This window comes from Cheilinus undulatus, linkage group 3, assembly GCF_018320785.1.
Source record: "Cheilinus undulatus linkage group 3, ASM1832078v1, whole genome shotgun sequence".
Taxonomy (NCBI): domain Eukaryota; kingdom Metazoa; phylum Chordata; class Actinopteri; order Labriformes; family Labridae; genus Cheilinus; species Cheilinus undulatus.
Genome location: NC_054867.1, coordinates 40,750,003 through 40,775,504, shown reverse-complemented (window position 1 = coordinate 40,775,504; position 25,502 = coordinate 40,750,003). Strand labels below are relative to the sequence as shown.

The 25,502-nt window shown below is 39.6% G+C and overlaps 1 long non-coding RNA gene across 1 annotated transcript; it reads right to left on the bottom strand.

Annotated features, from left to right (window-relative positions):
• Positions 1 to 8,436: 8,436 nt before the first annotated feature.
• Positions 8,437 to 8,905, bottom strand: LOC121528850. Its single transcript, XR_005993506.1, has 2 exons — positions 8,844 to 8,905; positions 8,437 to 8,575 (listed from the first exon to the last, which is right to left on the bottom strand). It is a non-coding gene; the product is annotated as an uncharacterized LOC121528850 (long non-coding RNA).
• Positions 8,906 to 25,502: the final 16,597 nt, after the last annotated feature.

Below are 25,502 nucleotides of genomic sequence, written 5' to 3'. Positions count from 1 at the left end.
TTGCTGAAAAAAACACTCCAGTATTAGATTTTTGCACATCTTAAAAAATCCTCTGTTTCAGCCCTTCTCAGAACAAGCTGTTTTTGTGTCCATCCATCCATTGTCTATACCGCTTATCCCGTTGGTGGAGGCTGGAGCCTATCCCAGCTGTCACTGGGCGAGAGGCAGGGTACACCCTGGACTGGTTGCCAGTCAATCACAGGGCTGACATTTAGAGACAGACAACCAGGCACTCTCACGCTCACACCTATGACCAATTTAAAGTCACTAATTAACCTAACGAGCATGTTTTTGGTGGTGGGAGGAAGTCCTGCGCTGGTGTGCAGCCTGCTGTTTCTGTGTCTGTAGCTTTAAATGTTAATGAGCTGTCTGACTCTACCCCTGACTCCGTCCCTCTCAGACTCAGCTGCCAGCTGAGAGGAGGATCAGGAGAGGAGGGTGGAACTTTCTCCCAAGCAGGGAGGACAGACTGACCCTGGGGGCGGTGCAAATTCCCTACATGACATTATAAGGGGAAAATCAGAGAACAACTTGTTTTAGCGCATGTTTTATGAAAAGTGTAGGCAGAGAGGCAGGGAGGGAAGGATTTTTTTCTGGTACTTATGTGGTTGTCTATATGCTGCTGTGAATTTTTGGCGTTTGTTTTTGTTTCCCCAGTTGTTTAGAATGTTTGAATAAGGCAGGGTAAAGTGTAAACTGAATTACCCTTTAGGGATTAATAAAGTCGTCTAAACTGATACATTATTTTTGTTAGAAAAGCCTGAAAAGTGTATTTTGCATAACATGTGACCTTTAAAGGGGCCACTCTCACGCTCGACGGAGATCCAAACTGTTTCCTAGTCTATGGATATTGATATTTGGCCAAAAATCCAGTTTCCTGACGTTTATCTGGACCTGGTTTTAAGAACACAAAGCAGAGCCCAAAGGCTCAAATCAGCCTGATCCATCCACGATGGATGAGAAACTAAATTAATGCTGAAGTTTTGTGAATATGAAGCCTTAGAACAGTTCATTCTCATCTGTAACTAGTTATTAATCCACTTCTTACGTTAGGTAACCTGTGAAAACATCGCTCCGTAGTTGTTAAACATGTTGATAAAACTTCAGGCTGCAGCCTATTTTAAAACAAGATCAGCGCACCCTGGATTTCTGACTTAATCTATCTTGATTTTAATACCAGCTGAACTTTTACTTTATTTTTAATGCAGCGAATTCTCACAGTACAGCTCGAAACTTTCATATTTTGTCGTATAAACTGCTCTAGACTAGATATGTTCGCATATTAACGTAGCGGTACGACTCAAACCGTCCCTGTACACATATTCCATCAGCTGATGATTTTTACTGACAGCAGTTAACATAATTCAGATGTGGTTATTTTTTTTAAAAGCACTTTCAGCTGAAATAGAGCTGTTAACTGCTTATTCCTGACTGATATCTGTCACTCATCCTTTCTATAACTCTGCGGCTGGAACAGCTGACTCGCGCTGCATGTGACTTCACATGCATGCTTTTACAGCCCCGCCCACCAAGTGAGAGCACAGGTGTCTGTGGAAACGCAAACTATTTGGGGGTTTAGCATACCAAACCATACCAAACCGAACTGAATCAAACCGGACTCCCGATGGAAACACAGCTTAACAGGCAGGTCTTCCTACAGAACTGTCTGAAAAACCAAGAGAATGGGTCCTCCACAGCTTTGATTTTTTTGATGATGTCATTGCATGTGTGTTTGATAAGTAGCAGTGGTGCTGGTTGAGAAGTGTTTGAAGCTATTTTAGGGTTCTGATGTTGGAATAATTCTTTTTTACTGTTGTTTTTGTATTTTACCTTTTTCACCACATCTTCCATCAATTTTTGTCACTTTTTCGCAACAATTAACCAACTTTTTGCATACTTCTGCTTCTTTTTGCCACATGTGGCCCATATTTTGCAGATTCATTATGCCACTTTTAACCCATTTTGGGGACATTTTTGCAATTTCTCACCTATTTATTCAACCCCTGTTTGTTACCTTGAACCCATTTTTAACACTTTATACCAACTTTTCAGCTTCTTGCTCATTTTTGCCACTTTTGCGTAAAGCTTGACCCTTTTTTGTTTTGCTTTTGCATTTTTTTCCACTTTTGGACTATTTTTTAAAAGCCTGTTCACTCAATCATCAATTCTTTTATATCAAAGTTGTCTGAGTTTCTTTTCTTTATTATTATTATTATTTATTTTATTTTTTATTTTTTTGCATCCTTATTATTGTTCACATCCTGGTTTAGCTCTGATAAGGCACCTGCCTTCACAGATGTGCAAGTTACCCATGCCACGGGCACTAATACACCCCAACACCATCACAGATGCTGGCTTTCAAACTTGAGCATTCCTCTAGCCTGGATGACTTGATGGCCGTTAGTTCCAAAGAAAGATTTTAAATTGTGGATTCACCTGGCTGCAGAATAACATCCACTTTAGATCAGTCCATCTCAGATATAAATTTGGGCTAAGAGAAGTCAGTGATGATTCTGGATGTCGTCTAGTTTTACTTTTGTAGATTTAGCAACATACTATGGTAACTCAGAATGGTTTTCCAAAGTGTTCCTGAGTCCACATTGTAATCTCCAGCACAGAATAATATCTGTATTTAAAGGTTTGACAGTCATGGCCATTCAATGCTGGTTTTCGACCTTGACCCTTAGCTGCAGAGATTTCTCCAGATTCTCAGATTCTTTTGACGATATTGTAGACTTAATTAGAATTTTCCTTGCTTTTACTGATGTTTTATTCTTTTAATGTTGATTTGACCCTGTAGCACATAGACATTTGCTGAAAACATCCGATGCATAACAAGGAGCATGAAGAATGTATTTGCCAGTGCAAAAAAAAAAAAAAAAAAAAAAAAATCCACTGATTTAGGGTTCATTGTTGTGAAACACTGAACACATTTCAGTGCTAATAGAGACTGCAATTGAATTCAAAAATTGTAAAATGTATAAATCCCTGTATTGCCATGCACACTTTTCATTGCAGTAGCACTGAAGGTTTCTTTGATTTTAGCCAATACTCTGGTGAAAGAATCTAAATCTTGAAAACATTTTTTTAAAAATGAGTCTTTTCAGAAGAGATTTTCGTGTATTCATTGCCAGCCCAGGATGGTGGAGGGAGTCAGATACATGGATGACAGAGAGAAAGATGAAATGTGGTAAATAGCTGCAGGTCGGAGTCAAACCCTCATAACCTCTGCACAGCAGAGGTACCATTTAACCTTCAAACCAAACCAGTAAGAAAAATATTTTTTTCTGTCTCAGGCCTGACACTTGCAGAGTCTCAAATTCAAGATTTTTATTCAACAATTTTATACTTAAGCTGAAAGTAATTTGTTTGGCTTTAACTCACTGAAATCCCCAGGAAGGACAGAAAAGTATGAATGTGGTGTACACGGTAAAGCAAAGGTTTTTCTTCCAATCATCTCTTTCCTTGCAGCTTATGCTTCCTGTAGACTTGCTGTCCCTGGTCATTTTACATAGCCAGCTCTCTGAGTGGAAGTGCTGAGTAAGGACATGTCTCTTGAATATTACATTTTTCCTCAGCAGCGAGGTGTTGAAACACTGCCCATGTCTATCGCTCAAGCCCATAATGGGAACCGGAGACCAGCAGCTACAAACATAAATATCTGTGAATATACTACTGTTAGACACAACCAGCAGTGGATCAATACAGGGCTGAGAGAGAAGGAGAGGAGGGGGCAGAGGGGTGAGGGACTATGGGTAAAGGGTCCAAATATGATAAGAGAAGTGTTCCTAGCATACTACACCACTGCTATGCTTATTTCCTTTGGGAAAATGATTATAAGGGAAGATACTCGCCAAAGGTTACTGCAGCTGCCATGTTGCTATCTTGTATTATGTCATCTCCTTCCACCACTCTGTCCATGCTCACACTTCTTGTATTGCTTTCTCCGGTCTATAACTAATGGTCCACAGGGTTGCAAAGCTGGAAACAAATGTAAAAGACCACATTCCTCTGTTTCTGAGAAACCAGGCTGATTCATAACACATCTTGCTCAAACTCTTACAATACAAATCTACTTGGCATGTGCAACACAGAGCAGCTACCTGCAACATTTTAACTGTCGTAACGTGTTTTCATCCAAGGCCATGAAGGCTAAAAATGTTGTGAGTTGGTGTTTACAGCCTTCTGGCAAAATCAGCACCATAAACACTGGCAAAGAAATGCTCCGAGGCTGAATTCAAGTCATCATCATAGTGGCAAAGAGCTGAAACGAAGCTTATTCTAAATTAGCGCCATGCACAACTCCACATTTCCAAACAGCAGACTGTAGCAGGAAAATGTTTCACAGCTGATCAGCACATTGGACAACTCCTTATTTTCCAATTAGCAGAGTGTGGGACAGAGTCCTTCTTCACAACAGTCCAACAGTGAAAGTCACTTCACAGCTAAAACAACTCAGCACAAATTAGCACCATGGACAACTCCTCACTCCCAGACAAGAGCCCGGAGAGAGCTGCTTTACAGCAGATCCCAAATCAGCACCACGGACAGATCCTCATTTTCAGTTCGATGACTGTGGCAGAAAGCTGCTGGAAAACTGATTCCAAATCTCCTGGGGAGTCCCATCATCAAAATCAGATAGTGGGTGGTAAACCAAAAAGGTGATCTCCAATTATTAGTAACACAGACAAGTCCTCATGTCTGGAGGGACTGACCATAAAAAAAAAGGAATGCTTCAAACTTGACTGCCCTGTGGACATTTCTTCATTTTTAAGTCCAGACTTTAGCAGACAGCTGACTCAGGACTGTTTTTTAATCGGCATGAACTACTCTTCCTTTCCAGACTGCAGGCTGTAAGAGAGAGTTGTGTCACAGATGGTTGCAAGTAAGCATTATGGATATTTCCTCAATTTCAAAAAGAAGTCATTGAGACAGAGCTGCCTTAATGCTCATCCCAAGTCAACACCAGGATAAATTTCTCCCCGTTAAAAAGGAAGCCTCAAAGTTCTGTCAAGCAGCACCAAAAACTGTTTTTAACAAGGCAGGAGGGTCGTTTGTGAAAATCAGCACCATGGACAGATCCTTTTTCCAACACCAAACTGGAGGAGAGAGCTGATCCCACATCAAGATCATGGCTAACCTCTCATTTTTCATAAATGAGAGAATGTTAAGTAGAGGTGAGGTAATTTCAAATATTAAAAAAATCCAAAAAAGTTGGGGCACTGTGTAAAATGTAAATAAAAACAGAATGTGATTATTTGCAAGTCTCATAAACCCATGTTTTATTCAAACATCAGATCTCGAAACTTAGACTATCTAACAATTTCATGAAAATTATTAGCTCATTTTGAAATTGATGGGGGCAACACATCTCAAAAAAGTCAGGGCAGGTCAACAAAAGGCTGGAAAAGTAAGTGGTAATGATGAAAAACAACGTCAGGATGTGTTTCAGTTTCAGGTTCAAAGTGTACGGAAATAAAGTCACGTTTTTTATGTGCATTCTGCTGTGGATTTAAGATTGACTATGGTACATGGAAAAGAAAATTTTGTCTGAAAATGGTTGGCCCACAGCATTATCAGAAGATGATTACAGATGGGTTCTAAAAATTATTTCTACAAGAACTGTCTTTCCTGGATAAAGCTTGGACATGAAACAGAAATCAGAGCACTTAACATGCTGGAAATCCCGACCCATGTGTACAGATTCTACATCTGTATGGAGAAACTGTGTTTAGAGATTAGTGGACTGAACAGCAGGCTATAATTGTCATGGGAAACCTCCCATTTTTAAATCAAAGAATATGGCACCTGACAAGCTGATCACAAATTAGCACCATGGACAACTCCCCATTTCTAAACCTTACAGAAAGAGAGAAAGTTTTTATGATGCTGACTCCAGATTAGCATTGTGGGTATTGTCTAATTTTTAAGGCAGAAATTTTATTATAATTGATAATTCTATTATAATTAAAATTTATTATAATTAAAAGTAAGACTAAGAGCTGCCTTAATGCTGCTAAACAAACATTAACAAAAATGTTTTTTACAATCCCAATTCCAAAAAAGTTGAGGCGCAGTGTAAAATTTAATTTAAACTAAGTGCAATGATTTGTTAATTTTACACAGTGTACGTCAGCATCATGAATGTTTTCTCATTTTCAAAAGAAAAACAGCGGGAGCCTCTGAGTCGATCCTAAACCAGCACCCAGGACAACTCATTCTCTCCCAACAGCAGAGAGCATATGAAAGCTGCATCAAAGTTGATCCTGAGTTAATATGGACAGCATAATTTATTCACACAAGCTCACCCCAGCAAAAAGAATATCTATATGGGTGTCATAGGAAGCTATCCGTAGAGTTGTAATAGTGACTTCCTCATCCTCTCCAGTGTTCTCCCTGTGGGTGGTCACAGCTCTTGACAAAGAAGTCTGGAGGCAATGTTTAAAAATTGAAGCTGAAATTCTCTTTATATTTGAAAAAATGACACAAAGAAGACAAGGACTTCATAACACACATACTGTATGAGTGGAATAGCTAAGAATTTGCTTTCCGAATGGTTTAAAACTTCCACCAAGTAATCCAAAACATGAAAGATTAACCCTAATAAAAAGAAAATAACAGAACTTATTTCTGCTTAAGGGACTGCTTTGAAGGAAGGCATGAAATTAGCATACACAAGGTTGCACAAGGAAAATTGATGTAAAAGGACCAAGATGCAAGAATTAATAAAAAAAAGATGCTGACATTAGACACAGAATGTGGAAAATCAAATATATTGATGTAGACAGAGCATTGTCTACATCAATATATGAGGATATTTACCACCAACCCTTAAAAAAGCCTGCCAAGATACAGAAATGAGCAATAATGTGTCTTTACAGCAAAACGCTGCACACCAACTCCATCACTTTTTCTTATTATTTAATTAAGATTTGTCTGTGCTGTGTGTCAAATTAGGAAGGCTTTGACTCATTGGAGTTCACTGTAGCCATAGCAGGGCCATTTCAATACAATTTAATTCAATCCAATAAACTTTATTTATCCCTACAGGCAAGTTTTCATGGTGGATAAAAACACATTAAAACAACAACGCTCATTGTGAATATAGAGTTGGAACTATGCACAGTATGCACCTCAGCAGAGACAGGAATAAAACACTCATGTGCATACATGTCAGGACTGTCAAACAAATCTTAATCATGAGTTCTGATAGTTAATGACAATTAAACACAGCTATGATTGCTTGTTTAAAACTGTCTGTATTGATAATGCATAGCAGTCCTGACAAGTATCTTGATTTGTGAATCAAAGGAATGCAAAGAAATGTGCCTTTGATCATGGTTTTCACATTTATTACTTAAATCAGTGTTGCACTGCTACATCAATTTGGTCTGACACCATGACTTAGGGGTAGGTTTCAGCTTCAAAGAGCTTATCCTGTCAAATATAGTGTTTAACATTTAGAAATATGCTGGAATGCATGTACAAAATGACTCACTGAAATGCAATTACTCCCAATTAATGTAGCAGCATCTGGTCTTCTCACTAGTTCCACTTTAGTTGTTTTCTCTGTGTAACTACCCAGTTAAGGTGGTTTGAGAATGTTTATCCAGTTACTGTTCCTTGCTAAGTGTTCACTTTGCAATCTGTAGCATTAACCATAAAAATAGAACTTGCTTTGAATAGAAACGTAAAATATTTCAATGTTTGATATAACAAGGTGCTGATTACTGAGGTTTTTTTTTTGTTGTTTTGTTTTTATGAAATGAGACTTTCAAAGGAGGAGCAGTGCCCTTAATTCTCATCGCTGTGAGAACAGGACACTAACCTCTAATTTCCACATATTCTGCCTGCATGTGTGAAGCACTTTGCACTGAACAAGCAGTTCTGGAGTTATGAATATAGCACTCTGAGTGGCACAAGACTCAAGATCACAGAGAACTATGACGATGTATAGTATGTCAACAGTGGATTATTTTGCCTTCCAGTTGTTGACTTGCCATTCATTTTAGCATGATTCCACGATTCTACTGCTTCCACCATGGGTGAGTGCACTATGTAGTTAAAAGGTTTATGTTTTCTACAAAGGATGTATGATCATATGTAAAATCCTTTGGCTCTCTACCTTAAAGGTGAGCTTTTTCTCATCAGTGGTGCGACAGTAACTCTGTGGCCCACTTACCTCCCAGTGACCTTTAGCTTGTGCCACAGGATGAGACGTTACGTTGATAAAGTGATGATTTATGATCTGGAGTCCGTGCATTGTGTTGTATATTAAAATTGACTGAACACTTTGCATGTTTTTCAGGCTGTTTGGGTCAATCTGCCATATGAGGATCAACACAATTTGGCAGCCCCCAGTGCGTGAAATAGTGGGAGCCGACCAATATTGGTTTTGGTTGTACCAATTATAAGTGGTTCATCATACCCATAACGGACATTTGGAACAGATATGCATTTATTACGACACACAAAATGTGGCATAAGTAAAATAGCTTGACCTAAAAATGAAGGAAAATTTTAAAAAATGTCCTCGCTCTATCAGCATGAGAAATGGCACAAAGCAACACAGCAGCTGCAAGAAAACAGAAAGTGATGCCATCAATCATTGTGTCAGTGACACCTAGACTGAAGGGCTGATTGGCTGGTTCTCATGTGATATCTAACAAGTCAGACTGTGGTGTGTGCACAACCTTTGGTGAGACTGCAGAGAGTAAAAAAGCCATAGGGGAAGACACACACACAAGTAGCACACTCTCAGGTCAATCAGTTTCATCGGTTATCAGTAATCCGTGAAATGCCAAATATCAGCCTCAATAAGAGACCACCCCTAGAAAACAGACCTGGTGCATGTCTCCAGCGAAGAACAGTGGAGTGGCACTTCTGGGACACACCAGAGATGGACTGGATCACGGGCAGTGGAGTTGCAGAGATTGACTGGAGAGGGAGAAATTTGCTCTGCAATATACTTCACAAACAAATCACAGTACAGGTGGAGTAGACTGAAGATAAGGAAAGGAGCATCTGTCTGCTGCCCCACTACTAACTACGTTACACAAAATAGCACAGGATTGATGTGCTTAAAAATATTCAGGGGCCTGTGTCCACAGACACTTTTCATTCTGCTGGCAACTAATTTTCCATTCAAAACGAATGTAGTCCGATGATTTAGCACTCAGAAAGCTGAACGCCCTCTACGTCAGCTGTGTTTTTGTTGCCACACTCTTGGTTGAAAACAGTTTATCATTTTGGGACAGCACTGAACTCATCAATGTCACTTCTCTCTTAGTGACCAATCAAAATCAAGAAGGGGTGGGACATCAGCTTGTCAGCACCAGTGGCAGGAGACATACCAACTTGTCTTTAAAGGGCTTTATTTCCCTGGTGTTCAACTGCTGTTCATTCTTTTATATTGTTCATCTTTCCTATTATTTTTGATTGACTAAAAGAACATTTTAAGGGTGTTAAGCTATAAAAGATTTTACGGATACTGCCAAGAGAAGAAAAAACAGTGGCTAGGGACACAGGGCCTTAATCTCACTGAGATTAACATGTTAAGGCTGAAAACTCTAATACATAAAGTAAACACAGTCAAATAAAATTCACATTAATTATTTTCAGTAAAATCTTTACAACTATTAGCAGCAAACCCAGAGGACACTGTCAAATGATGATCAATCCATTTTACATGCCTTAGATATTCAAACAAAAACAAAACACCAATGCTCAGATAAAGTTTATCAAACGCAGCCTGCAGCTTCAGTGCAGCTTTAGTATCTGTACTCTGTATAAGATTCTATCAGATCTATGTATAACTGTACCCGTGTATTTTTCTCAGCTATGTCGAAGAAAGCTGCAGGCCCGAGGTTAAAATCAACACACCTGCCAGACATACCCTTCTCAGTTTGGAGAGATCAAAGAAGAGCTACCGGAGGCCCAAATCAATAGTGCATCATCCATGTTTTACTGTGTGGATTTCAAGCCGCTCGTTTCTCCGCTTTATACTGATGCATTTAAACACAGTGGTTCAGTTTGAAGGCAGGTTTTTGGGTTAAGAGTTGTCACTATTTTTTTTCTTTTGGTTATGTTTAGAGCTGCAGAAAAGAGACAGCTCACTTAAATTCAACTCCTCGCATCACACAGTTTGTCATAATATTGTTTTATTTTGCAGTGATTTGATTTGCTCTCTGAGTGTTTCTCTCCTACATTTAAATTCTTTCCAGCTGTATATTGTGCATTTACTCCTTTCAAAGACGTTTTTTATAAAGGTCAGCCTAATATTTTCAAATCCATGTACTGAATTAATGTTATCAAATTCATTTTGTATGCCTGTGACATTTAAAATCTACATGGGATGCTCAATTATAATCACAAACTAACAGGTACATGTTGGGATTAGTACTTTTAATGAACTGTTCTCACAGTGGAGGACAAAGAACACTTTGATGCTGTGAAGTTGCATTCCCTGAGATTGACAAGCCACAGTTTACCTTTCCCTGTCCCCATTTTAAAAATGAATGCCACATTCACAACAATCTACACCCCTTTACCTATTATTTTTTGTTTTTCTATACATAAATTTGTCCAAAGTTCTGCTTCATCAGTGCTTTTTAATACCACATGTAGTTTATTAAAGATGTGGAAATGAGGCTTAGGAGAGGAAAGACTGCAAGTAACTGCAAGCAAACTCCAACAAAAAAGGTGTAAACTGCACAAATACACAGAGATGGGCATGGATAATCAGACATTTTACTTAATTAATTATTAATCTGTTTACAAGGACATTAATTTGACAGAACATTATCAGTTAGTAATTTGCTGACAATAACATTTGCACTGACATTTACATTAACCAGTATAAATGTTGCAGCTGCAGAAATTCAACCTGCCAAAGACGATAATGGTGTTCTTCTACACCACCATCATTGATCATTCCAGGCAAGGTGAGGGACAGGAACAGGCTGCAGCACATCATTCGTTCTGCAGAGAGGGTGACTGGCTGCAATCTTCCAACTCTCCACAACCCGGACGCCTCCAGAATGCTGAGGCGTGCTGTTAAAATTACATCTGACCCCTCTCACCCTGGACATGGATTTTTTTTAAGGTACTCCTCTCTAACATGAGGCTGAAGTCCAAAACCTACGCCATAAGAACGGTTGTCTGTCCTCTGCTGGCAGCCTCATGAGCAGTACTCCTGCCCTCCCCACTCAGGCCCTCTCTGAACCAAGAATCAGTGGACAAAAACAATGTATGCCTATAAAGACTCTATGCATTACATTATTGCACACTAAACTTTATATCTTTAACTTCACAATGTAAAACCCCTTTGGAAAAAATGCACTTTAACCTTATCATCAGTACCTGCAGGTCTGTGCAGTCTCTCCTTTTGCACCTTGTTTATGTTGTATATTATATTTCTATTTTACCACTTAGTTTTTCTATAGTTATCTATTTAAGCCTAGCCCTTTAACATTTTTATTAGCCTCTGATTATTCTTATTCCTCTTCTTTGCTATTTGTTTTGCATCAAACACCAAGTCAAATTCTTGTATGTGTAAATTTACTTGGCAATAACCCCCTCCCCCACCTAGGGGAGAGAGATTGAAAGAGAGCATGTGTCGAAACAATTTCCATCTCAGTGTGAAATAGTGAGAGGGTCATGCACAACTATTGGACCTTACATTAATTGTGTGCAATTGACATGTCATAAGTGATTCGGTTGCACATTATGAGCTGACATTCAGACAAGACTGTCATAGGGTTGGCTTGTATGCCTGGCTTTAGTTCCAATACTGTTTAAGCCCAAAGTAGGGTCAAAGTAGAGCCACTGGTCATACTGTGGAAGTCCCAAGGGCCTGAAAACTGCTGGCAGTCTCCAGGACCGGACAAAAGAGATGCCGCTGAGCTTGACCTTGGCTTCTGAACAACACACACGGGTGTCAGCATGTTGAAATACCTAGAGCTGGACTCTGGTGTCAAAAATGAATTATAAACAGGCTATGCAACCCTGCCAACATATTCTGAATACACCAAAGTTCTCAATACTGAATGCCTGGAACATCTATGTTTGTTAACATGGCATTGTAACATGTATCAGTATTGTCTGATATTGATATGGGCTAACTTGTCTCAAAATAATCCAAACCAAGCAGTAGGTGAAAGCCTTTGTTAGTTCCCTGAAAGCTAAAATCCTAGCCAGATTGGTTGTCTTAAATCACCGGTAGCTAATGTTGTTTATCAACTGCCCCAAAATAGATTTGTTCCAGTCTAAATGCACATCTTCTCACGTCACTATTGATGTCATGGGGCTGGCTAGATGTATTCATGCTTGAAAACAGTCCACATGCAGATGATGCAGTTTTGCATTTGTCTGTCGTACAAGGGATCCTAAAAGCAAATAATGTCCCAAGAGTAAATCATTTCTTTAATGGTTATCAGCCCCATTAGAGTCCTCTTGACCCTAACAGCCCTCTGTACCTCCATCAACAAAGATAAAATTGTAGGGGATTATTTACTACTAATTTTAGACTGGCATTTTCAGCCACTGCTAATCATCAAAAATTGATATTATGATATATTATAAAAAACAAGGGCTGTATCGCAAGTAGCAATTTTTTTAAAAAAATCCCAATGGAGCAACAAATTACTTGTGTTAAAAATTATTTCACGTGTCACAGATAAAACAACACAAAAACTAAAAAGCAACTTTAACTACTGGGCTTAGACATATGTATAGGCATAGATATCAAAATAACCACAGGTATTATACACTTCCATATACCTGCATCAATCGTACAGTGCATACAAGTGTGCTATGTGTTTTAAGTCTCTGATTTGGAGATTGGAAAAGTAGTAGTGTGGCTGCTCCCACCATATCAGCCTTGTCAAGGCAGGTTAAAGTGGGTCCCATAGCCAGAGAGGCCTTAGTCGAACCAGTCCTCAGGATCCTCAGACTTTCCAGCTGTATGGCTGACATCATATCAGCAATCCATTTATGAAAAGGAGAGGAAGACTTCAAGTCTCACAAAATGAGTCTTTTTGTGACTGTCATCCCCACTTTCACTTGACTGTGAACAGCTAGAGATGGCAGGTCCAGCATCTGGATGATAAACAAAAAAAAAATGTGTATAGGCCTTATAGGCCCAGGCAAATATCTTGGACCAGAATCCAGTAAGTGAGAGTTAAATCCAGAAAGCCTGAGACAGTGTACAAACTGGGCTTGGGTGGCTTACAGGCTTAAGCCCTGAAAGTTTCAGATCTTCAGGGGTTGGTGAAATATTTTTCACAGTGTTGACAGAGAAATTCAAAGGCTAATAGATTATAATAGATTGGGTATCACAGTTGAGACCATGTGTCTAATGCCATATTAGGACAGGAAGGGTAAGCTGCATGATGCGCAAACGGTAATTGTGCTTTCACAGGTACTAGCCACACTTTCCTGGGCCTAATGGCAGACTGGGTGCCCAGGACCCAGTGGGCTGATCCAGATGCCAGGGAAGCGCATCATGGAGGGGTCAGCTGGGGGGATACCTGGAGAGATGGGTCATGGGCCTTGCGCAGGCAGGAGAAGTAGGGGGCTGGAGAAGTACAGGACCAGAGTTTACACGGGAAGGTGTCAAACCGGCCTATAATCGGTATATGCATGTGTTGTTTTCTATTTGGCCCTTCCTCTTAAGCTGTCATCCTGATTTTTTCTGTTTTGGCACTGTCTGAATGCAGAGAATAGCTAACCAACGCCAAGCTGAACAGCCTTACCTTTGACCTGTCCCCACACCATTGAGGAGGGGTATGTCAGCTTGCAGTGGCACTAGCAGACCAGCTAAATTAATGCAAGATGTAATCAGATGTTTTGGTTATGCGCCAACTGCCCTTTGTCCTCAACAGATCTTGGGCCCCTAAGCAATTTCCCAGTTTCCCTGTTGGTTATTCTGGTCTTGAAGAAATGAGATTTGTTATCAGGATTTGTCAGGTGATGTGGTTCAAAATAAGTGTTTGACCTGACATTGGAAAATTTATTTGACTTGACTCTTTTTCAGTGAAAAAAGCCATTTTTGCTTTCCAAGCACTGCCTGACAGTGCTCTTGAAATAAGAATTAGTTCATTTAAAATGTGGCTTATAACCAAATATTGGCTTAGCGTTAACTAAAGCTGAGCCTTCCAATGTCACCTGAATCTAAAAGGTGTATTTGTAAACTCCAAACTTGAACAACATTAAATTAATTAAGGCTCTTTCATTCTCATCAAGAGAGATTTTCTGAGACCTTATAACCCATTATTGAGAGATCTGAAAACTGGAAAATTCAAGATTCACTGGAATGAGACCCTGATTTTGTTTGTGAAGTTTTTGCCGCCTATTCAAACTTGAAGCTTTTCACTGAAATGGTATCACCCTTGACTGGATTCTACATAGGAAAATAATGGTTTCTGCCCCTGTTGTCTTGTCTGTCACATAATTTGGTGTTAGATCACCCATTTATTGAATCTGAAGCAACAATACTCTCTCCTCTCTCCTCTGCTGCTGTTCATTTGCCATTGGCCACATTAGTCTGTCAACTCTGACTGCACTTGAAGAGTCATTGTTTGCAGCCCTGCTGCCTTAAACTGCAGTGACAGACCTTGTTAAAACTGTCCCACTGACTTCAACGTATAACTTCCTTCCTCTGGAATAATCCCTGCTGACATCAGGCAGTCTGACTCTGCTGAGGCCTTTAAATCTCTTAAATCTGCTTATTCCTTGATTACTTCAGGCCTTGTACCTGTTACCGTTACCCTTCTGGCAGGTCACTCTCGATGAATCTGTTAAGCCAGCACTAAATCCATGAATATCTTCCAGAAGAGTTACTTTCTGGAAGCCACCACCTCATCTCTCTGTTTACTGTCCCACAAGCACGTGACGTCTACGCTGTGTGTCTGGCACTCCCTTTTTTTCTTCATCATATTCTTACCTCCTAGACTCAGATTTTTTTCTTCCTGTTGGACCATTGGGACAACTTAAACCCTCTTTCTCCCTCAGGTGTCAGTGCATCCAACATGATTTGGATGTGGAGCTTCAGGAAATTCAGCCGCCCATCACACTTCGTCTCTTATTTTTTTTGCATGTTGTCCCTATCCCTCTCTCCCTCTGTGTGATTGTTTCCTTTTTCCTATCGGTACAGATAGTGGGCCTCAGCTCTGCCTCCTGTGTTTTTGTAAAGTCTGTTTTCCTTTTCCAGATCTCCGTGGTATTGGAGGAGGTCATGCCAAACAGTCCTTATCTGTTCGACGGCACCTGGATGCTGCCTGACCTCCTCTCTGATGCATTCTTCTATTCTGATAGTCTTTTCTTTATACTGTATTTTACAGTCTTTGTCTATATTTTGAGGGTTTTTTTTTCCTTATCCAAGATAGAGGATTTATAAACGAATTAAAGTTTAGCAGTGTAAAACCCAAGCTCATTATTTTTATATCAAGCTTTGTAAAAAAAAAAACTGACTTAAATAGTCGAAAGATAGGTCCTATTAACTGACTCTTACAAGGACAAATGAATGTACGGTTATTTTTACTGCCTATGAACACTGTCGCAGCATTCATATGGGCAGCATATTTTGCACTGGCAGTGCCAACAATCTCAGTTTCAAGGTGTTCCTCTAGAGTTTGATACAAAAGCTGAGTTTTGCTTTCATAGGTAGAAACTGGTTGTTTTGAAATAACTCTGTGCACTAAATATCATCCTTTATTTAAGGAAATAGCAACATAAAATCACATAAACAATAGGTTCTTTGCAGTCATGTGATTCTGATGGCATGTGAGATGGCATGTGAGTGTCCATTTGGGGGTAGGAAAGCCATAAGGAATGAATAGGAATGGAGGAAAGTTAGTGCTTTAAAGCAATAAATGGATCTGCAATTACCAGAAAAGATCTGCTTACATTGAGTATGATCCTACACTTTACAAAAAAGTGTTTTTTCCCCATATTTTAACTGATTTTACTGCATGGAGGCAATCAATATCGCATTTTGCTCAGTCATGCAGGCCGTCCAGTGTTTAGTGTCATCTAGCTAAATGAAGGGAGACAAGAGTCTTGAGGAGTCTTATACTGAGCTAAGAGGCTAGCTGCACTTCTGCAACATATAAAATATTCCTGATTTTGTCACAAATGCTCTTAATTAAAATGGTTTATTTGTTTAATATGCTTTCAAACGAATAAACCTTTTGCGACTGAGTAAAGACGTGCCATTTACAAGCTAGCCTGTGCTACAAAGCAGCTCTTCAATGAGAGCAGCAGTAGCTAGCTCCCGTTTGAGTGCCAGTTTCCATTCCTCCATCCTTTGCTGTTATTTAATCCACACTTAAAAAGTCAAACTGTTACTAAATGAAGAGCTGTTTGGGAGCCAACCGACCAGCTCTACTGAGCTGAGCCAGATGATCTGGATCTCTTGATTTTTCATTACAACAAGGAGGCTGGAAGGACATCAGCTGAGGAAATATGAGTAACATCAGAGTTTAATGTGCCACAACATTGCAAAACTGTACAAAACTGGACTACTTTGTGGAAACAGATCGTAAACGTGCACTGTGGCTTTAGACGGAGGCTTTTTAATCCTGCTGCTGTTTCATTGTGAGTATTTTTAAACTCTTTTTTCCCCTGAATATTTACTTTAGGAGCACAAATGCAGCCTAGAATCAAGAATATTTTTATTTTCGCATTTGGGATGCTTGCCATAGTCATGTACAGCTAAAAACATGGCCTTATAGCATTGTTCTATGCATTAATGACTTCTTGGGGAGTTCATGATGTCATCTGCAAAGAACTTCTATCAAGGAACTATGCCCTGGCATCTGCAGCTGTAAACTTGGAAACTGTGTCCTCAAAAAGACAAGTCAGGCCAGATTTCTGCTCACCACTGCTGGTCATTGAGGTTGAAGTGACATAGTCGAGTGTGGCACTACTCCAAAAGTTAAACTACTTTCAGCCTAGAGCGCTTTGAGCACATTAACAAAAAATAGCAAACGTCAAGGTTGTTTTTGAGTGCTGACAACAAGGGACCACTTTGATTTGCTGCCAGGCTAAAAAAATGGCAATTGTGGACAAAGACCCAAATTGCACGCTGTTAAAAAAAGACTTTTTATAGCATTTTATGTCTGACCACTAAATATATCAGTGAAACTTTAATCAGAAAACTGTTCATGAGGAAAAGATAGACAAAATAGCGAAGAGATAACAGATATGACTTTATCTACAGGACATTAACACAAACAGAAAGATGCTTATTGTGGCTAAAGCATGGCTGTCAAACAATAAGAAATCTTGCAACTAAACTCAGAACTTCTGGAGCTAATCACAATTTATCCCCCTTTTTGTCACATTCTGAATTCTACTATTTTACATCAAAAACAGGTTTAATTTAATTCTGAATATTTATTTTGTCTTTGACTAAGGGAACCTCTGGTTGCAGGCCTGCTTTTATTTTGAAAGGAAATAAAGAACTTCAGTGAGACAGAAGATTATAACATCAACTTAACTTCTGAAAAAGGAATTAGTTATGGATTGCAAAGGAAATAAGGGAACAGTAAAAATTGAATGTTTGGTAACACAAGGTGCTGATAACTTCTGACTTGTCCACTCAACTGCCTCTAAGTTTTTTAAAGGGAAAATGAGACATCAAGGTGCAGTGGTGGACTTATTTACATCACTGCTGCTGTAGAAAGGCCCTGTAATCCACAGTTAAAACTCCCAGTTACCCAAATGAAGCTTATCTTAAGTTCAAGCAGGACTGTTTTCATTTTGAACTAGTACTATGATCACTCATTCACATGGCCTCCATTCCCCACTCTGTTTTCCCTGTCCTGGCATTTAAGTTCTGAATCAATCCCACCTCTCTCAATCTAGTCATCCTGCTGCTGTCATATTTTAAAATCTGTTCTCCTTTCCTCTGAAGTCAGTCTGTTGTTTCAGTGCAACCACTGCAACCCTCCTCCACCCCAGCCACCTCATTACATCTCATCAGTGTCCAGATCCAGCTCTGTGCCATCCATCACCCCTTCATCACCACCTCCAAGTCATCTCATTGGTGTCAGAAGTTACTCCTAATCTTATGCTACTCCTCCCATTAGTACCACCAATGTCTAGACTCCATAAAGGGGGCATCCTGTCCAGTTGCCAGCCTCACTACCCTTTCAAATAAGTTAAGACATCACGATAGTGTAGATTCGCCAAAGACATTTTACATTTCCAAACATTTCAAGACTCGTAAAATAAATTGTTAACTCTTATTAAGTCTCTCCTGATTGAAATATTTTACACATTACTGAAAAAGTTGTCATCATTTTTCAATAACACATGCTTTCAACAGATATCATATCCATTATTTTCATTTAATAAAATAACCATAGTGATAAAAAAAAAAAAAACATATAGTTGGATATCAGCCCAAAGCTGCTGGTAACAAAAGGCATGGATGGGGAAAAAGAGAGAACGAGTGCCAGTAATTATCATTTTCTGATTGTTTCACTGTGTTTGTGCTCAAAAAAAAAAAAAAAAATAGAAACATGTCAAAGCCTTCATGTAGAAAGATGCACATGCTATGTCAGTGTCTGTTCCAGACAGATAAAGGGGAGGGGAGAGACAGCAATGCCACCTGGTCCCTATGGTTTCTATAAGTCCTGAGCAGTGGGCTGTTGACAGATTCACACCACTACACAAATGATGACACCCACAAATGTCCTCAGTAAGAGAATTAGAAACCACAGACAGAGCAGAAACACTGCAGACTTTTAATAGATTGTGTTTGATAATAGTGAGGAAATATTTCACTTTGGCCGCATATAACCTTTAGGAAATTATTTTTTCCCTTTTATTTGTATAGTTTGTCTAAATTTGGTATGCATTCAGCTGTTAAATCCTATCTAAAATACAAGCAATAAATTAAAAAAATAACAAAATAAACCAGTTTTGGGAGCCAGTGAGGTCATTTTTATTGCTTTGGTGTTGAAATATTGCTTGGTTTTTACTACTTTGGTTTAGTAGTATAGTAGTATAATTATACAATATAATTTCACTCTTTTGACAAATTACATAAAAACCTCTCTTTAATGCCAAGGAAAACAGATTTGGAAAACAGATTTCTACAAAGTGATGTCAATTGAATAAAAATGTCTCATAAAATAATTGACTGCATGAATACTTACCCTCTTCAAGTCAGTATTTAGTAGATCCTTTAGCTGCAACCACAGCCCTGTGTCTGTGTGGACAGGTATCAGTCAGGCTTGCAGAGCTGGACACTGCAATTTTACTCTATTCTTCTTTGCAAAACTGCTCAAGCTCTGTCAGGTTGTACAGGGATCAGGTGTGAATGTCTAGTTACAAATTCTCTATTGGATTGAGGGCTGGGCTTTGACTCTGCCGCTCATCTTCTTGTCTTTAAACCATTTCTGTGTAAATATCGCTGTATGCAAGCCCTCCAGGGCCAGCTGCTGAGAAACATTCCCACTTCGTGATGCTGCCACCACGACGCCTCACAGTGGGGAGGGCGTGTTTGTGGTGATTTTTAGTGTTTGGTGTCCGCCAAGCATCTTGTCTGATGGCCAAAAAGCACAATTTTTGTCTCATCAGACCAAAGAACTTACTTCTTCTTAACCATGGAGTCTTCCTCATAACTTTTGGTAAACTAGTCAAGATTTAGAACAAGTTTTCTTCAACAGTGACTTCCTCCTTGCCACTCTCCTATAAAGCTTTGACTGGTTAAGAACCAGGGCAACAGTTGTTGTATGCAGAGTCCCTCCAATATCAGCTGCTGAAACTTGTAACTCATCGCAGACTCTCAGTTTGAAGATGGCCTGATCTAGGCAGATTTACACTTGTGCTATATTCCTTCCATTTCTTGATGGTGGATTTAGCTGAACTCTCGTATCTCGGACATTACTTTGTAGAAATCTGTTTGCACTTTGACATTAAAGAGTTCTATTGGTCAAAAATGCAAAATTCCATTGACCATGATTGATTTATAAATCACTAACAGGGTAAACATCCAAAGGGGTGAATACTCCTTATAGATTCTGTATACTCTATGTGCACACAATGGTGCCAATGCTGTGCATGTACTATGCAGTGACAGGAAGACTTCTTGATCCATCATTGCCCAAATAGGCTATAATATTGTTGTGCACAAATCAATTCAATTCACATCAAGTGACTGTCCCATTGCTTTGCTCAACCTACAGGCCAGCCCGGTTATCTCTCCCATTTGACAGACGTCTGAAGTCTATCAGCTCCAATCTGTGTGTTCATCTCCTACGGCGTGTGGGTAAAGAGACTCTCAGATATCACTGAGAGTCCTGAAGCCCACAGCTAAATCACAGTCCCCCAGCAGGGGTTGTAAAGTGCCACGACTTGATGATCTGTGCTGACTTGATCCTATCTCTTATCAGGCTGTGGGACCTCTTTCAAAGAAACCCTGCCAGTTGAAACCATCTGCAGGTTTTATGTCCCAGACAGACTTTCACATCCATCCGTTCGCTCTAAACATCGTTGAATCACTATCTGAAACAACACTTTGAGGCCAAATGAGAGGAAATGAGCCAGAAATTAGATTACAAAAAGCCGCAATGGGAGAATGGGAAGTGAAGTATGAATCTCCTTATCAGGTTTACTGTTAGTCTGCTTTACATCGTGTTGCAGCTATCGCACTGACTCAATGCTAAGCAGCTGAGAAAACCTAAAAATAGTGCTTCATATTTACCACATTAATCTTCCTCTATGCCCCTCAGAGACGTTATATTGGGGGGTAAAATCCAGTTATTTTCCCAAAGAGAGTTTCTTTAGTCATATAATATTACCAAGGCATTGCATTAAATTGTGTATGAGGAGAAGGGCTTGTTCCTAGCGCAGAGGCAATTTATTGGATACCAGCCTATTTTGCTGAGATCTGAGGAATGTGTGAGGAGGAAATATGAGGGTTTTTTGTGCTCATAACACAATGCTAGAGCCAGAGATCACAAATGGAGAAATGTGCAATAATCCACCACACTCCGGTATCAGGCTTGTTCAGATTGTTAGATGTTTATATTTCAAGAATACCTCTGCCATAAATAGATCTGTGCTGCATTACAATCACTCAAGCTTCTGGAGTTTTCTTGGATTTTTGGTGAATACTGCTCAGTCTGAAGAAGTTGGACAGTTCTTGGCAGATTTCCTGCTTAGAGGTAAATCCTTACAGCTAGAATGATGGATGGATGGATTTTAAAGATATCAGTGTTTTGATGTGAGTCTTCAGTTGTTTGCTTTGTTCCTGTTCAGCTGATTAAAGAAGCACTGTTGGATTTTCCTTATGTCATTGGTTCCCAACCTGGGGTCCAGGACCCCCCGGGGGGCACCAAAGATCTGACGCTTTGTCTGCTCTGAGGCTGCCAAAATAAGATTTGCAAATACTCACTAAAACTATGATAAATCAGTTATTAAGTAGTTTCTACAGAGGTTTTCTGATAAGAAAAGCATGCATAGGCCTTTTTTATGGCTTTATCAGTGAAACAATTAAAATCTATGTTGATATTTTGCGGCAGTGTGTCACTTTTTCTCTCTCTTGGGTCCTAGGGGGGCTCTGCTTTTCTTGGGTACATGCGGGCGTTGGGGGGCTCCAAGGAAAAATGGTTGGGAAACACTGCTGTAGATCATGATGTGATTAGGGCTGAACGATTTGGGACAATAATCTAATTGTGATTTATTTACCCAATATTGCTATTACAATTTAATATGCAATTATTTTTTAAGTTACACTTCATTCTAAACTATAACCAACACTGTATTAGATTAAACTAGGGCTGGAAAATTTAGAAAAAATATCTGTGATGATTTTGACTCATTTTGCAGATTGGATATGAACTGTTGGATTAAAGGGAGTAGTCATTTTAATATACTAGTAATTCTTGTATTTAACAAGGAAAAACATACAAAACTGAAGAAAATATGATTTTTTTGTACGCTGTTCTGAAAATATGCCACTAAAATTATTGCATGATAGGTAATGCATAATGTCTCTGCAAAAAAAAAAAAAAAAAAAAAAAAACTTTTAAACAGGTATGTTGTTTCAAATTTCAGGTTAAAGAAATATTGCACCATCTGGGATTTGAAAATTGCAGCATGCTATATTGTGATTTCACCTCATTTGAGATTAATTGCCCAGCCCCAGATGTGATCACATTGTTACAATGCAAAGCAGGCCAAAGCAGAAACAAACAGAAGGCTGTTTCTTAGTCATAATGTCTCAGCCTGCTTTACCCACTGAACAGAGTTGGGAAATAACAAAATCCAAACACTTGGAAATTGTACTCAAGTAGATTTTTTTAGGTATCGGTATTTTACTTGAGTATTTTAATTTTTCCAACAATTTTGACTTTTACTCCCTACATTTGAACACAAACATCTCTACTTTCTACTCATTACATTGTCAAACAGGCTTGTTACTTGTTTCAGCCTAAAAGGCTGAACAAAAGCGTGAACATAGCTCAGTCTGAAGCCGATGAATGTCCGTTCATAACCTGATGCTGATGACACTGCATTCACCCATCAAATCATTCTGTTTCAACAGGACTTCCCTCGTTTCTTTGCTGTCCCTCTTTGTGTGTTGTTCTGAAGCTGAACTTTCTCCATCTTCCGGCTGCCCTGCTCTCTACCCCGTAATGCTCCCTGCTCTGACATCTGTCACAACAGATTACATCCCTCAAGCCATGTCAACTAATCCTAAAACCAACCTACATGGCACCTTTGACTGGGAATGTGGAAATCAGGACTTCTTTTTTACTTTATTTTCCTTCTACCCATCTTTAAGACTCATTTCTTGAGCCTCATATTCAAGGGATTCCACGGTCAAACTTTGCTGACATTTGACAACAGTGTGGGTAGTTTTTCCAAGTTTAATGTCCTTTCTCTTTGCATTTTATTTTTTTTGCACAAAAAAGCATCTGTCTTACCTCTTAATTAAAGAATCATTGCATATGATGGCATGTTTGCTTTTGGATGCAATCTTTGCATTTGAATATCTGTGTGCCATTGTGAAATTTTCTAGCTACATGTGTGTGCATGTGTGGGTGTTTCAATCTAAATGTATAGATAGAAAACAAAGCTTTATTTTTTTTTTTTTTAAACCACAAAGTTGAGAGAAAAATGCTCATTTCTAAACTTCTCTGCTAAGCAAAATGCTCCAGTGTCTGAACAAAACTTCATTATGAGACATAATATCTAACAAACCATGTTTGCACCCCGCTGTGCTGCTTCACCTTGAGTTTTTTAGCTGACAATTGCTTTAATTCAAACTTTAACACATTTGTGACTACAAGCAAACACAGGGTTGGATAGATTTAGAAACAAATATAAACATTTTTGTGATTTACTTTAAAAATGCACTGTTGCCATGCAACACTGTTGTATATTCTTTCACAGCAGCAAAGGTTTTTCATGCATTTTTTTTCTGGCTTATGCTATAAATGTATCTGATCATCGTGCTCCAACTCTGCTCTGAATGTGCAGTTACACTTATATGAGGCATAGTTTGAAAGGCTCACAATCTTCCTCTGAAGAGAAAAAAAAGAAACAGAACATCAAAAGGCTTGTTCTCCACAGGGGGTGATGTTAAATGAGTTGTCTTGTTCGCAGCATAAAATGATTAGCAGGCATGAGTGTGCTGTGCAAGAATTTTGTCTCATATATTTTAAACAGAGCCAAGTAACAAGACTCAGGCTAGTGCTGATCTTTACACAATAATGTAAATACTTTCTCTTCCATTTAAGATTAGAGTCAGATCAACATATAGAATAATATACTTTATGGACAAAAGTATTTGGCCACACCTGATAATTATTGAATTCAGGTGTTCAAATCAGACCTGTAGCCACAGGTGTTTAAAATTAAGCACCTGGCCATGTGGTCTCCATTTGCAAACATTTGTGATACCTTATGTGTCGCTCTGAAGAGCCCAGAGACTTTAAAATTGGTACTGTGATGGATGCCATCTTAGCAAAAAGATGGTTTGTGAAATTTCAACCCTGCTGGACATTCCACAGTTAACTGTATGCGATATTATTAGAAAGTGGAAGCATTTAGGAACAACAGCAACTCAGCCACAACGAGGAAAACCACATAAAATCACAGAGCTGGGTCAAGGACCACTGAGACATACGGTGCACAAAAGTTGCCGACGCTCTGCTGATTTTATAGCTGAAGGGTTCAGAACGTCCACTGGCTTATGAGGCCTGGACGTTGACTGAGCCAGAGTCAGAGGTGCTGACTGGACTCCTACCCTTCAGCACAACTTTGGGTATTATTGGCAAGACGGTGTGTCGAATGCTGATGTGCTCAGAAGAGCAAGAGCAAGGAGCAAGAAGTTGCCTGATAAGAGAAAGGCAGCAGCACTTTAACGGGCACCTGCCACGCTTTTTCAGCTCTGATCCAGCTCACCACATGCTGGGTGTCCAGGACCTGGTGGGCTGGTCCAGATCCCAGGGTGACCGTGTGCGTCGTGAAAAGGGAAGCTTCAGGATACTTGGAGGGATGGGCCATGGGCCTAGTACAGACCTGAGGAGGGCTATCCATCAGGAGGTCAGAGCAGTACGGTGAAGTGCCAAACTGGCATATGCTCCCATAACTTCCCTGTCCTGACAGAGACAGTACAATGGGAGCTTCATGGAATGGGATTCCATTGATGAGCAGCTGCATGCAAGACTCATATCACCAAGTTCAATGCCAAGTTCAGATGAAGTAGTGCATAACACATCAACACTGGACTGTGGAGCTGTGGAAACATGTTCTGTGGAGTAATGAATCAAGCTTCTATGTTTGGCAGTCAGTCTGGGTTTGGTAGTTGTCAGGAGAGCATCACCTGCCTGGCAGCATTGTGCCAGGTTTGGTGGAGGAGGGATAATGGCATGGGGCTGTTTCTCAGGGTTTGGGCTGGGCTCCTTATCTCCAAGACATTTTGGACAATGCTATGCTTCCAACTTTATGGCAACAGTTTAGGGAAGGCCCTATTCCATCCCAACATGACTGTGCCCCAGTGCACAAAGCAAGGACTATAAAGACATGGTGACTTCAACCACATAGAGCACCTTGGGATGAACTGGACCAGAGATTGCCTGGCCTGAAAAATGCTTTCTAAAATGAATTGACACAAATTCCCTCAGAAACACTCCAAAATCTTGTTGAAAGCCTTTCAAGAAGTGTGCAGGTTCTTATAGTTGCAAGAGGGGGGCCAACTCCATATTAAGTGCATGCATATAGCCCGTATGTCCATAAAGTCCAGCATATAAACAGCTTCTTGTGAGTCTTTTATTTCTTATCAGGGTAGTTCCCATCATCCGTGACTTAAATATGTAATGACCACCAAGAAACTATCCATACGCCTACTTTTTGACCTACTTCACCTGCTGCCACTGCATGAACCTTGGATAAGCAGAGGAAGATGTATGGATGGAGATTTACATGTGACATATGTACATTTTCATAAAACTGACCCCTTACCTCCTGAATCTGGACTT